This window comes from Genypterus blacodes, unplaced genomic scaffold, assembly GCF_046128005.1.
Source record: "Genypterus blacodes isolate CSIRO-AG114 ecotype Tasmania unplaced genomic scaffold, CSIRO-AGI_Gbla_v1 ptg000015l_1, whole genome shotgun sequence".
NCBI classification, from domain to species: Eukaryota; Metazoa; Chordata; class Actinopteri; order Ophidiiformes; family Ophidiidae; genus Genypterus; species Genypterus blacodes.
This window is the reverse complement of record NW_027466829.1, coordinates 227,501-241,288: the sequence shown is the minus strand read 5'-3', so window position 1 is coordinate 241,288 and position 13,788 is coordinate 227,501.

The window sequence follows — 13,788 nt, the reverse complement described above, 5'->3', positions numbered from 1 at the left end:
GGATAATTATAAAGGCCACGGTAATGAGGACGCAGAACAAGGCATCCCATAATACAAAGCTATACATTCTTGCATTCAAAAGGGATTTCTATGTGTCTTCATTTCACGATGCATTTAAATAATGATGTAATCTTGTGACCAGGAAACTAATTAAGGCGCCTCAGCTTTTTCTGATGAGGAAATTAAAGATAAAATATGTGGCAAACAAAACAAGGTGCAAGGTTAAGTGCAGGTATGTGGCTCATGAAGCAGCATATACATATGTTCTTCCTCATTTATACTGAAGTTGCAATTACTGCATAATTAAGTCGCTGTTTAATTATTACACATAACTACATAACTCTACTATAACCAATCAAAAGAGATAAGGCTGCCATGTAGGATCAATCAACCACTATATCTTACACGATACATCCCAATACACCTGTATGAAGTCATAAATGACCAATTAAAAATAAATATATATGTATGTATGATATTAACCCATTATTCCCACTCTTCTTGTATCACTTCCTTTTAATTGCAGCGCTTCTCTCTGCCACGTAATCTGTTTAAAAAATGGGCACACTTTAATTAATTTACACATTCCTCATAATTACAAAATTGTTCACGTTGTTCTCCAAGCCCCAGCTCGTTTTCATACCCGTGTCAACCTGTAATTATTTACAGTAATTGCGCCATAATTACAAAATAATGACACTGTCATTTGTGATCCGTAGTCTAATCCGTTACTCTTATCTGTGCTGACCTCATAATGCTCACTTACCGAACACACATTTCATTGTTTTAAAGCTTTTGTCTGTTGTTTTCTTTCTTCAGTGTATTCTCATATACGCTGGAGTCGTAGTTACGTCTTTATGTTCTCCTGCTAGGATGTATATATATATGCTTAAGACAGTTTACATCTTCTCCCCCCACAGTTATAAATCATTCATATCTATACAGCAACTCTGCTATCTGCTCAGCATATAAACCAACACATTATAGTTGGATTCTCCCCACCCATAAAGATAACTGGGGCTCATCACCGAGTTTTTACGATTGTTAAGAGGAACTTTAGTTGGTGTGTGACATATGGCAAAGTGTTGGCATGGAGCCAGCAGATGGACAACGATGTGGACGTCTTTCACAACAAAGCTGATCTGTCAGTCGTTCATCATTGAACTGAATAACACGGCTCAATCCCAATTTGATCATTTGAACCCAATCAAATTATTGGATATATCTCTAATTTGACTCTACCTCCGCCCATTAGCAGTTTGGACTTTTTGTGACTTTAGTATTATAAGGTTCTTCTTCTTTAGACTCATTTGAGATGCAGTGCTTTCAAAGTTTTGCCCCTCCATCTGGTTGAACTATTACAACTTTGGACTCTTTCAAACCCAAACATTTGAACAGCACAAGAACACAATTAAGTTTATCTGCTTAATACTTTTCGACCAAAATGCCAGACAGCACCTGACACTAATGAGGTCATGACATAATGAGTTATAGAGCCCACATACTTGTACTTATTGGTCCCTATTAGAGAATTCTGTCCCCTGTCTCTGTATCTGACCCATCTTAACCTGTCAGAGACCTTGGAGCAGCTCCCTGTCCCAAGCTCATGCTTTGGTCAAGGGCAACGGCAGGTGCCTAACCAGTCTTTCTGATGGTATAGTGTCTGTATGAACCCACCCAGACTCCTCCAGTCCTCCCATCGTGGATATTTTGTGTAATTCCCCACCTCTGGATGCTGTATTAACCTTTCCCACTGCTCCTTATCTGTGTTTCCATTGTATGGGTCAGGCCACAGCCATCTGACCTCTGGCCAAACCTTTATAAGGCAGAGGCCCTAAGTCACACACAATGGCTAACCTCTGGCCACACAACTGTTTACCTTTAACACTCGGTGGTTCAGCTTGGTTTTCCCCTGAGTGCAGACTTTGACATGGAGCCAAATTCAGTTGGTTTTACCTGAGGAGGAAAAAAAAAAAGTAGCCGCTCCTTGTCAACACTGCCTCCATCCCTGGGTGTCAACAAATGAGATGGCGGGAAAGGGAACACACACACCTAGTCATTACTGTGGATGCTTCCTGACTGTGTCACTTTGATCCAGTTATTACTCCTGTCAATGATTACACACATTCCCACAAGTGTTTAAAGCTCTTAGCCGTGCTTGGAAATTTTATGCAAGTTGCGTAACACAGATTCATTTCGCTGCAAATTTGTGTCAAACACAAAATGCTGACATAACAGGCTGTGGAGTCAAACTTGTGGAATGGCGTGACTTTGCTTTTTAATTTTCTCTCTCTCTCTACCTCTCTACCTCTCTACCTCTCTCTCTTTCTCTCTCTCTCTCTCTCTCTCTCTCTCTCTCTCTCTCCCTCTCTCTCTCTCCCTCTCTCCCTCTCCTTCTCTCTTGATGTGAAAGTAGACAGATGGGGCTGGCAGCCAGACAACAGGCTGTCGTCCTCCACGTCTGTTACTGCGCCCTCTTCCCTCTTTCCCATGTCCCCCCTTTGCCCCCTTTTCCTCCTCATCCTCCCATCGGACACTTTCCTCTCCCTTTCTCACACCTTTTACATCCTTTTCTCACATCCTCTCTCTCTACCTCGCTCTCTATCTATCTCTCCCTATCTATAGCTCCTTTCCCTTTTACCATAAAGCTCCATTACCAACAGATTTACCCTGATTTCTCCCTCAGTCCCCCCCCCCCCCTTCTTTCACCCAGTGCCATTATGGCCCCCATGCTAACGGAGGCCTTCATTAAATGTCAATTATACACCAGAGACCACACAGTGCAAGAGGAGGACACAATGATTCCTGACCCCAAAAGGTCAACATGCTTATGGGCATTCAGCTCTTTTCGGACAACAGTCTGTCCACTCTGGCCAAGACGTCTTATCCAACGTAGTCCCTACAAACTCTCTTCTTCCTTTTCCCAACAACAAACACTTTTTGTTATCATGATGTTTCCATTCTCTGTATTGTGCACGAGAGAGCGAGAAGAAAAAGTGTCTCCATATGCGTGTCAGAGCATGGGAATATTCTGTTCACACATCTGTGCACTCCCCAGCGTGTTGCTGTGCGCGGGTCTCATACCTCAGAGAGGACAGGCCAGATGGTGAGGGTTGGTGGGGGGGTGAGAGGGCTTGGTTGGGGGGTGTGGGTGTGGGGGGTGTAGCCACATGTTGTGAGTCTCCATTCAGACAAGCCGTACTGTGTGGATGTGCCCCCAGCCCTAAATAAACCTGTGGCAGCACCCAGGGTGGAGCCTATAGCGCGGCCGCAGTGAAGGGGAGAACACAACAGACGCCCGTTTGTTGTTTCGCTTCCATACTGGGTGCTGTCACATATTTTGTCTTCTATTGCCTGTCCGTACAATGAGATAAACACACACACACACACACACACACACACACACACACACACACACACACACACACACACACACATACACACACACACACACACACATACACACACACACACACACACACACACACATACACACACACACTGCACCTCTGCATTTCATTCCTTTGCAGAATTCTGCAGTTTCTCACCCTGTGTGAACTTTTCACATTAATTTCCCCCTCATCTATTTTTGCAGTCTAACACCACAAGATTATATGCGGGAGATTTCCAGTTGTGTTCAAGTGTCTATATATGAGCGTGTGAACGGAAGACAGAGGGCAAATATGTGCATTTAGAGTGACAGACTAAGAGAGAGAGAAAGAGAGAGAGAGAGAGAGACAATAAACCTGAAGGAGTGACAGAGAGCCATCAAATCAAATTGGAAAAGCCATCTGGCCAGATTCACTTCTCCGCTGAGAAAAGAAGCAAAGCAAAAGAGGATTCAGTGCAGAGCTCCAAACGAGTTCAGTTATATTTCTGAAGCAGAGTATAAACCATAGAGAGCCTGAAATCCACTTAATTCCTGCCAGTGCAGGCTGCGCTGTACATAGATAAGAGAACTTCTATCACAGAAAGGATGTACCATTGGGAGGCGGTGGAGAAACTTCACGGGTCTCAGCACAAACCCACCGGCACAGCAGTTTTATCTTCTCCCCTTCTTTCCAGGGAAGCTCTCCCAGATTACTAATGCATCTCCCTGTCAGCAAGGGCTAGAAATAGGTGAGCGCTGACCCATTTAATCAGGCGTGTACTGACCCCTAACTAAGGTGAGAGCAAACGTTGGTCAGGAGCGACTACAGGAGCGACTCAGATCCTATGTGTGTGTGTGTGTGCTTGTCCTGCGGCCTCTCATCTGGAATTAAAGGAGGTTGAAAATTATGGGAAATATCCGATAGGGGTTTTAGTGACTTTGATGTGATCTAATGGGCGCAGCACAGAAGTCACGGTGTCACTTCTGCAGCTCTCCCCTTCCCTCCCCGCCTCTCCTCCACCCGTGGCTCCTTTAAAGGTGGGGTCGCTCACGTTACATCACAGACTGTTTGTTCGAATAACTAGTTCAGTGAGCATCAGGTTCTCCAAAGGTGGAGAAAAGTGACAGAGGGAGATTCTCACGGGGAGACTGATGGTTAAGTTCAGCTGGCTCGTTGACCCACGTCCACCCTCTCTGTCCTTCTCTCTGTTCCCCTCTGAGGCCCCTGGTCAGCCCCTCTGGCCCCCTGCACCCCTGTCCACCCCCAATGTGCTCCTGTCCACCCACCGCGTCCACTCAAAAGAAGGCCGGGGTCAAAGCAGCAGCAGTGAAGGTGAAAATGCATCTTCTCTCCCCCAGGCCTGTTTGCACAAGGCGGCCATTATCCTGTGTGATCAGGCACCCAAGTTCAGCTCCAAGACAAACCAGCACCCCCACCCCCCTCCTCCTCTTGCAGGCCTCCCCAGGGAGATGCTCCCCCATTCTGGGTGTCTTCTCCATTTCATTGCGCCCCTTCTCTGGCACCGGACCTGCACCCTGTTTATACTCTTTTCAAATCCATCTTTTGTATACTTCTTTTTGCTCTTTGCTGCACTCTACTCTTTCTCATAACCCGCCGCCACTTTCAGTTCTTCATCCTCCTCCTTCCCTCCCTCCCTCCTTCTTCGACACATCTCTTTATCTTCACACATCTTCTCCTCTGTCTTTTATCTTTAATCTTCTGCTCCTCTATCTCCTCTCTGATCTTCTTTCCTCCTTCCTTCCATCTCTCCTCCAGTGTGGCCTAGACACCCCATAGTCTGGAAATGGGCCCATCCTGCTCCTGCCCCTGAGGCCCTCCGCACGGCCCCGTGGGTAATGGCCATTGTGTATTCCCACTGATCCCTGACGGGGCCATATTGTGCCTCGGCGGGATGTCAGGAGCACAAAGCCAACCGGCCTGCCACATTGTCTCACACTCCAAATAAAGAAGTTCCTCCTCTGGCTCCCAACACAGCCTTGAAATGTCAGAGGAGAGGGAGGTGTGTATGTGTGTGTGTGTGTGTGTATGTGTGTGTGTGTGTGTGTGTGTGTGTGTGTGTGTGTGTGTGTGTGTGTGTGTGTGTGTGTGCGCATGTAGGGGGTGTTTTTTTTGGGAGAATGGATGTGTGTGGGGGTGTTATTGTTAGAGTTGAGGGTTGTGTGTTACTCATTAATGCACCAACACTCCACTCATTTGGATCCAAATCCCAAAGGCAAAAGCAAGATGCGCGCACACACACACACACTTGTGCACTCACTCTCACTCTTAGGACACATACAGCCACACACTCTCCCACACACTCACACACTGGACTAGCATTCCTGCTGGTATACTAACGCTTTGTTTTGATTTTTGTGATTAAAATATTGGAGTCGTACAAATTGAACAAACAAATCAACCAATCCAGTTTTACCAGTTCCAATTTCTTATCTTGAACTTGAACACAACATATCCCAACAGACTCTCTCTTATTGACAAAGAGCACAAGTTCACTGGCGATCGATCTAGCCGTGGTGTTGATCCTTTGACACTTCACACACCGCGATGATCAACAGTAGGATTCAAACGCTTTTGCTGTGCAGCTAAATAAACAAAAGAGAGATAAGAAGTTTCATAGAGCGTCTTTACCTTCACAGCCATCACAAAGCAGGAGTGATTGGAGAAAGTCGTGCCGTTTGGTCGTCCCTCTGTGCTGCTATCTCATAGAAATCGATATGAACTGATACGTCAACACAGCACCTGCTCCTAACATCTGTAGCTGTAGTATCAATAGCTTTATCTCATACATTTCCCATGGAGATGTATTAGGCTCCATGTGGATTTGTAGATTGTATATGATGTCAGTATCCTTAAAAACCCTTTTCAAGGAATTCATGATGTGTAAAGTATGATCTATGCATTGTTAAATAATTGAATACTACTATTTTATAATTCTAAACCCGCCGTTCCACATTCTTGATCACAGCTGAGTTGCTAGTTTCAATCCAAACAGCCTTGCACTTTCCTATTCCACGCACAAGGGCCGCTGTTCAAACTCCACCTGTTACTTTAGGAAGGAGAGAATTAAGCGCTAAATGGCTCTTCGTTTGGTTTACCTGTCCAAAGTGAAAACACAGCTAAGCTTCCTCTTCATCAAACTCTCCCTGACTGTTGACATTGCACTTTACTACTCGCGCTGGAATGTTGATCTCACTCCAACGTACTTCCACATACTCACCTCCGTCACATTCCAATTACTCAATTAGTTCACTGTGATGTTTGTGAAACACTTTGACTTCGTGTGTGTACATGCACTATTTGTATGTTTACTAAGTCTTTTTAAATAAAGTGTTTTTCCCTTTGTGTTGCGCTTTTCCGACAAGGCGCTTAATGAAGTGGTGTTTGTGGGTGCGACTGGTAATGTGTGTGTATTTGCCTGCCAGCTGGAGTGGCTGCTTCATGGGGACGTCTGCAGGGGTAAAGCCTGCAGGTTGAGCAAACTGCCCCCCTGTGAATCCCGTGTGTGAGCTGTTGACACTGAGCACAGTTAGATTGGCTGTGGCTATAATACGGACATGGCCGGGGCTCAGGGGGGCTTGGCTCAGGGCTGAACCTTGCTCTGCCCAGTCGCTCAGACGCCCCAGAGAGCCCCGTCTACATAGAGGAGCACTAATCCCCCCAGCCTGCACCGTGCAGCACCCACGCTCCATACTGCCCACCATGGAACTTCATCAGTCTCTTTTTGTTTATTCTCTTCTTCAAATCTTCATTATGTCTGAAGTCTGACGTCATATGAAAATGCTGAAATACCTCACACACAACACTTTCCTGCCTCTGACTCTTCTATTGTCCAAAAATACACTGAACATGGACACGGCTGACTCATTTATTCACAGCAGCACCGTTGTGATTCTTTTCTCCAAACACACACCGATCACCTGACCCATTAACACCCAGCAGCTGATTCTCCCTCACACAGCTGTGCTCTCTTTCATATTAGCTCACTTCTACCTATAAGACTGCCTCCGTTTATCTATCGTTCTTCTACTTCTGGACTAAACAGCCCTCTTCCGGTCACACCACAGCATTTATATAACAATAATGCCTCAAAATATGCCTGTAAATTCTCAAAATCAATTATTTTCTGCATGTTTCCATCCCTTCCTCCCTGATTCCTGCATCTCCACCACCTCCTCCTTCGGTCTCAGCCCCTCCATGCACACCTCTGAGCCAAAGTCACACTCTCTGGTTCAAACATGGACAGTTCTCTCTCTCTCTCTGACCTGATCTGTGGCGTAATGAGCGTGCCGTGGCTGCAGACCTGTCCACGCTCGGTGTTAATCCTTTCCTTTCAGCTGTGAGGGTCATTTAGAGCACAAGCACCCTGAGCTCTCTTTTCCAGAATTTAATTAAACATTCTTGGTGTCGCTGTTACCTTGCACTCCCTTCCTCTCTTCCAGCCACCGACAAACACACACACACACGCACACCTTCAGACTATAATCTCTTGACAGTCTCTACAGCCTTGTGAAGACAGAAGGTTTGTCTGTCACCCTAATGTATAGTTATAGCTTCATGTATTTCAGATTTGTTGGCATAGAGGCGATCAAAACAGACAGATGCAAATCGAGACAAATCAAATCTTCATTTTATTGTTTTCTGAGTTGGTTAGTCACACTTTATAGATGCATTTGGAAGATAAACTTGTGGCGATGCAGAGACAATGAATTATTGAAGTATGGTGATGTTATTCCTCCTTTTTTTACAATTTTACTGCATGGAATTCGCTCCAGGCTTCTTCAAAACCCAATTCAGATGGAAAAAGTCTGAAGTCCATAAATCAACTGTGTGTTTGACTGCAGCTCATCCCTATGTGCACGACCGAACACACACTCAAACCTGCCTGTGCGTATTCCCATGAAAAGGATTGTGGTTATTGCCATTCAGTTTTTGGTTATTTGGCCTCTTTATGTGTGTGTGTGAGTGTGTTTTTATGATATCTTGGCCAGGTCTTGTCTCTCTTTCTGCACCGTGCAAGTCTAGTAAAAGTCTGGCAGGTTGTCATGGCTTAATTGCCAAACTCTCTCTCGCTCTAAACCTAATCAGTAGGTAGCAGGAGGCCTTTCTGCTGCATGTCACACACACACACACACACACACACACACACACACACACACACACACACACACACACACACACACACGTAAGACAACAGTTGAACAGGTGTCGAACACGTTCTGGTCAGTTATCCTTTCCACCAATCGGGACAGTAAATTGGTCAAGATAAATAATATCGCGCCAATCAGATGCTGAGGAGCCAGAACACACAGCACCCCCTCAGTGTGAGCGAGTGTGTGTGTGTGTGTGTTATCTTCCTTGGACTAACAGAGGCCCTCATTCATACTCAGGTCTTTATAACTGGCCAAAGAAAGACTAATTTGGGTGGAGGATTTTTGGCGGAGGGGGCGCTATGGGGGAGCCGTATTGTTTGCCTAATCCGCAGTGACTGGGAAGTTGTACGCTGTGCAAATAGAGCATATTTGAGCTGCTCTGTTCCAAAGTAAAGCCCCTTCTGCCCCAAACGTTGAGATAAGCATTGGGCTTGGTGTTATTCACGGTGCGGTCTTCAACGGCCACTTTCTCCCCGCCTCTCCTAGCCATTTTGCTTTCCATCGCGGCTTCAGATCTCATGATTGTACCTGAAACCAACCCCAATGCATAATATAGATTAGAACATAACTGACTTCTTTAACTTACAGCAATAAAGCCTTGAATGTGCAAAGAGCTGCGTCGGGGAGAGTTATGATTGTTTTTATTTTAGTGACTGGAAAGATGGAATGCTGGGAAAACAGCCAGCTGAACGACCGGAGCTCCAACTCAAAGAGCTGATGCAGAGCATGAGTGTGCAACTCAGCCGCAGTGCTGTCACGACGTCCTGCAAGAAAAAGGTCTCAGCAGAAACGTGTGTTATTGATGTCATCATTACTCCACTTGTATGTTTTTCCATCTTCTCTCTCCCCTCTCCTCTCTCTTCTTCTACGTCTCGTCTGACAGATCAGGAAATATGACAGATGTTGAAATCTCCCATGCAGCCACACAAACGACCGACAAATCATAACGGGGGCCGGTCGATCGGTTCGCTCTGTGAGCCGCGCAGTTTGCTAATCATTCAGGCAGCCGTCCGTCCCGTCGCAGAGTCAATCAATCAAAGAGCTCGTCAGCTGGCAGAGGTCCAGATCCATCATCCCGACCCACGGCAAAGTGGTGGAATGAGGCCTTTTTGCCCTCTCGCTCTCCGCCTCTTTGTGCCAGGAGAGGCAGCGTTTCCTCTGACACGTGGGTGAGACGCAGAGCTCTGTGCACGTACGTACGTCAGCAGCACCGCCGTGCCGCTACGTGACAGTTTGTTGGCAAAGTTAAGGCGGCACTAAGAGGTTTCACCTTGTTTGACGCGCAGCAGTCAGGCTCGCACCCCAGGCCAGCACAGGAGAATTCTGAGGATGAGTCAGCGTAAATCTAAATGTTCAGATCTCACGGTCTTCATCTTTCCCTCTAACACGGCCTGAGGCTGACTGTTATGCTGGCCACTATTTGACTCTCAGATCAATCAGCGTATAACACTAACGTAGCAGCGCTTTACAAACAACACTAGACATTCTGGCTTGCAGCGCACAAGTCAAACAGAGTGCAGGGAAAAGGTTTGATAAGAATGTATGACCAGCAGCTAAATCCTCTGTTTATTCTGCCCTGTTTTAAGGCTCAATAAATTCAGACAGCTGCAGCAGTTAGCGCCATTGTTAGCTTATGAGTGATTGTGATAGATCTCTGTATCAGAACGTTAAAGGCGCTCGGAGGCCTCTTTTTTACCCTTTTCTTCTTCTTCTTCTCCTCCTAATCTCTCTGTCATCTGCATAGAACTGCATAAAACTGCCGCTCACAATGGCAGCGCAGATCAACAGCAACACGGCTAACTTGTCCAACAAAGTGCTGCTTTATTTCAGCCACCCTTTAAAACACACACGCTATAATCTACGAGGGGGGGGGGGAGTGTTTGGATTTGGAGGTCTGAATCTCTCAAAGCGTTGCTCCCCTTTCTTCCCCATTTTGCTGTATTGAGGAATTCCCTTATCTTGCCCCACCAGTGGCGTCGTGCAGCAAAAGAGCAGGCCGCTCCATTGTCAGCCTCTTAGAGTTCCAGTCGTGTTTGATAGTGTTTTCTGCGGGTCACTTGACACCCCCCCTTCCCCTCTTTCTCCAGCACCCTCTCATTGTTTGCCCCGTTCTATTATTTCCTAACCAGATTCAGGGTGTTTTGGGGGTATTTGGAAGGTGCTGCTGGTGGTTTTGGAGGGGGGGAGGGAAGACGGAGGACCGGGGAAGTTTGTCATCAGATTGTGAGACGGTGAAAGGCCTCAGTCCATATGGAGCCTCCCGCACAATCAAATTACCTTTTTTCCCCTTTCTTCTTCATCTTCTCCTGCCTCCCCCCCTTTCTGTTCTTCTTTCTTGAAGGAATTATCGGCGACCTTTGCATTTGCCACCCTGAGGCAGAGAGGCCATAGGTGGGAGACGTGACCGAATTCCAGCGCTCCCTAATAAGTTAATGAAATAATGAGATCAACGCTCGTCAATCACGCCCGGGGGAGAGAGGGGGGGGGGGGGGGGGTTGGAGGTGATGCCTTGCTCAAACGACGAGGACTGTTGCCTGTTGTCGCCATGTTATGTAAGATAGAATTACAAATCCACATAGAAACAACTCAGACATATTTATTTACATTTAAATCACTTATCAGCAGTAAAGAGGTTAGGCTGTTTTTTTCCACCTGTGGCAGAATATCTAAACCATCTCTTAGGAGTCGCTTCCATTCGCCATGGCAACAAAGCGTCTCTCGTCATTTAAACGGCAAGGTGAGCGGAGAATAGCCGGGGGGAGTTCCATGGGAGAGAGAGGGGCGTGCACGTGTTTTGGGCTCCAGCTCACGCCAGAGTCAACGCCTGGGTGGCCAATTAGCAAAAAGGAAAGAAAAGACCCTGTGCCATCAACCAATGACGGCTGGGGGAACGAAGAAGAAGGAGGGGGGCGAGGCTTTTTTTGTTGTTTTTTTTGTCTGTTTTCCTTTCCCTTTCCTCCCTCCCTCTGTCCTCCTTTAACTCTGTCTGTCAACTTGGTGTCCACAGCTAAAAACCCAGTCGGAATACCCAATGAGGATTACGAGACTGGAAGCAGTGGGATTTCTGGAGTTGTGTGTGTGTGTGTGGCTGTGTGCGTCTATGTATATATGCATGTGCGGCTCTGTCAGTGTGTGTGTGTGTGTGTGTCAGTGTGTGTGTCACTTGTTTGTGGAACAAAAATGTCCTAGTGTGTCCCTAGACAGACATTTGGCTGTGTCCCACTGGCCATAGAGGATTACAAACCCTCTCTTTGCCTCTTCACACTGGCCCACAGTGCTCCACTCCCCCCTGGCTAATGACCCAGTGAGACACATTCATTCCTTCAAACGGGCCTCAGATCTGGGCTCATCATTTATATTTCCTCTACATACGACATTAGCACACCAAAGGATGATGACCAAACTCATAAATCACACGGTGGTCGATGGTTTTCCTTCTTCCTCAAACGTCTCTTCCCGTTTACTTTGAGCGATGGAGGGGACGAGGTGTTGACGCTGAGGGTCATCGTCGACCAGCCAGCGTCTCACGGTCGGGGTGCTGTGTGTTGGGGGCCTTGTTGGTCCCGTGGGCGTGCTTGCGGATGATTAGGCGGTAGGTGGAGTGTAAGAGAGACCTGTGGCAGCCTGCCTTCCACCTTCTATTACTCCAGTCCTCATCTTCTCACTCTAACCCCTCCAGATATACAACTGATCTGATCCTCCCTGACGCCAAGCCCAACCCTGAACACACAACTCCCCTTCCAGCTATACGATCTATTTATACACGCCGAGGTTACAGAAAGTGGAGCGCTGCCAAAGACGTGTGAAGCAAAGCACTGGAAAATAAGTTTTTAATCAAGCGGGATGTGATTTTTCATGTTTGGCTTTTCATTATTGGAGCCCTGATTTCATTTTTGTGCATTTTTGTGTTTGCGCGAGGCAAAGATTCTATGTTTTGTACAGTAAAAGCACGGGAATGTGTGTTGTCAATTTTAATGACTTCAGGCCTCGCTGCTGAAATCGAGACTAACTAATGAGTGTGTGCCGGTGGGTGTGCGTGCGTTTACGTGCAAGCATGCATTTCTGTGTGTGTATGTGTATGGGTGCGTGTTGAGGAGCACAGGCCTGGAGTGGGGTGCTGCTACTGCATTTGGGGCTTTGTGGCTCTCTGTGAAGCGGGGTCGACCTTGTGGGGCTCTCCTCCGGGGCCCAGACAAAGCCGGTGCAGGATTATCCACCCCGGGACAAAGTGTGTGATTACCATGAGAAAACAGGCAGCTCCAGCCCCATAGCCAAGGACTGCCAGGCCTGCTGGAGAGGTGGGCCGCCACTCATTAGCTGCAGGGAGATGTTGAATGCAGGCACGCATTCACCCATTTTACACACATACACATGAAAACACAATGACGCACACGCACGCACGCAGAGGCTCGTGCACACACTCACATGCTCATACTGATGCACATGTGCACATACTCACAGATGCATTTGGTTGGAGAGCAAACGCACATATGCACACACACACACACACACACACACACACACACACACAAATAATTATTCCTTTTCATGACCAGTGTTATCTATGCTTGGTGCAATAAGAAGATTTCATCAGATTTGTAACAAGTGTGTATTTTAGAAGAGCTCCAAAATTCCACAATTTTACACACATACACGTTTGTAAAGTCGTGAGAAACAGGTTCACTTCTTGCACCATGTGGGCTGAGCATAATGTTGAAACCAGTATGTTGTGTGGTTGCAGCTTGAGTGTGTGTGCCTCACAATACACAGACAGAGATTGGTGTCCCATCCTGCTGTGATGACCCCAAATGGAGCTGCAAGGTCTTTTGTTGCGTTTGCATCTTAAGCCTCTGATCAGTGGATTTCCCACCTCTTCACTGAAGAGTCCATCTCTCCACCCCTGGATTAAAGGGATGAGCCCGTACTCCTCTATCTCCTCATCCACCCTCGTCCGTCTCCTTGGAGGAGCGCGAGCAGAAGATGTCTTTTGTTGCGCGGCGCAAACCCACTCGAGACGAGCCTGGAGAGGGTCTGCAGTGGAGGAGCTTTGGGGGAAGAGGGGGAGGAGGAGGAGAAGGAGGGAGGATGGGAGACACAAGTGTGGATGAAGATGCTTTGGAGAAAAAAAAAGGCCTTCAAGGAGGCACCTCAATCTATAGGCACTGGAAGACACACACACACCCACCCAGAGTGGGATAGAGAGATCATGAGTGTATTGTTTTGATGGGGTGGCAGCGCTCGGTCAC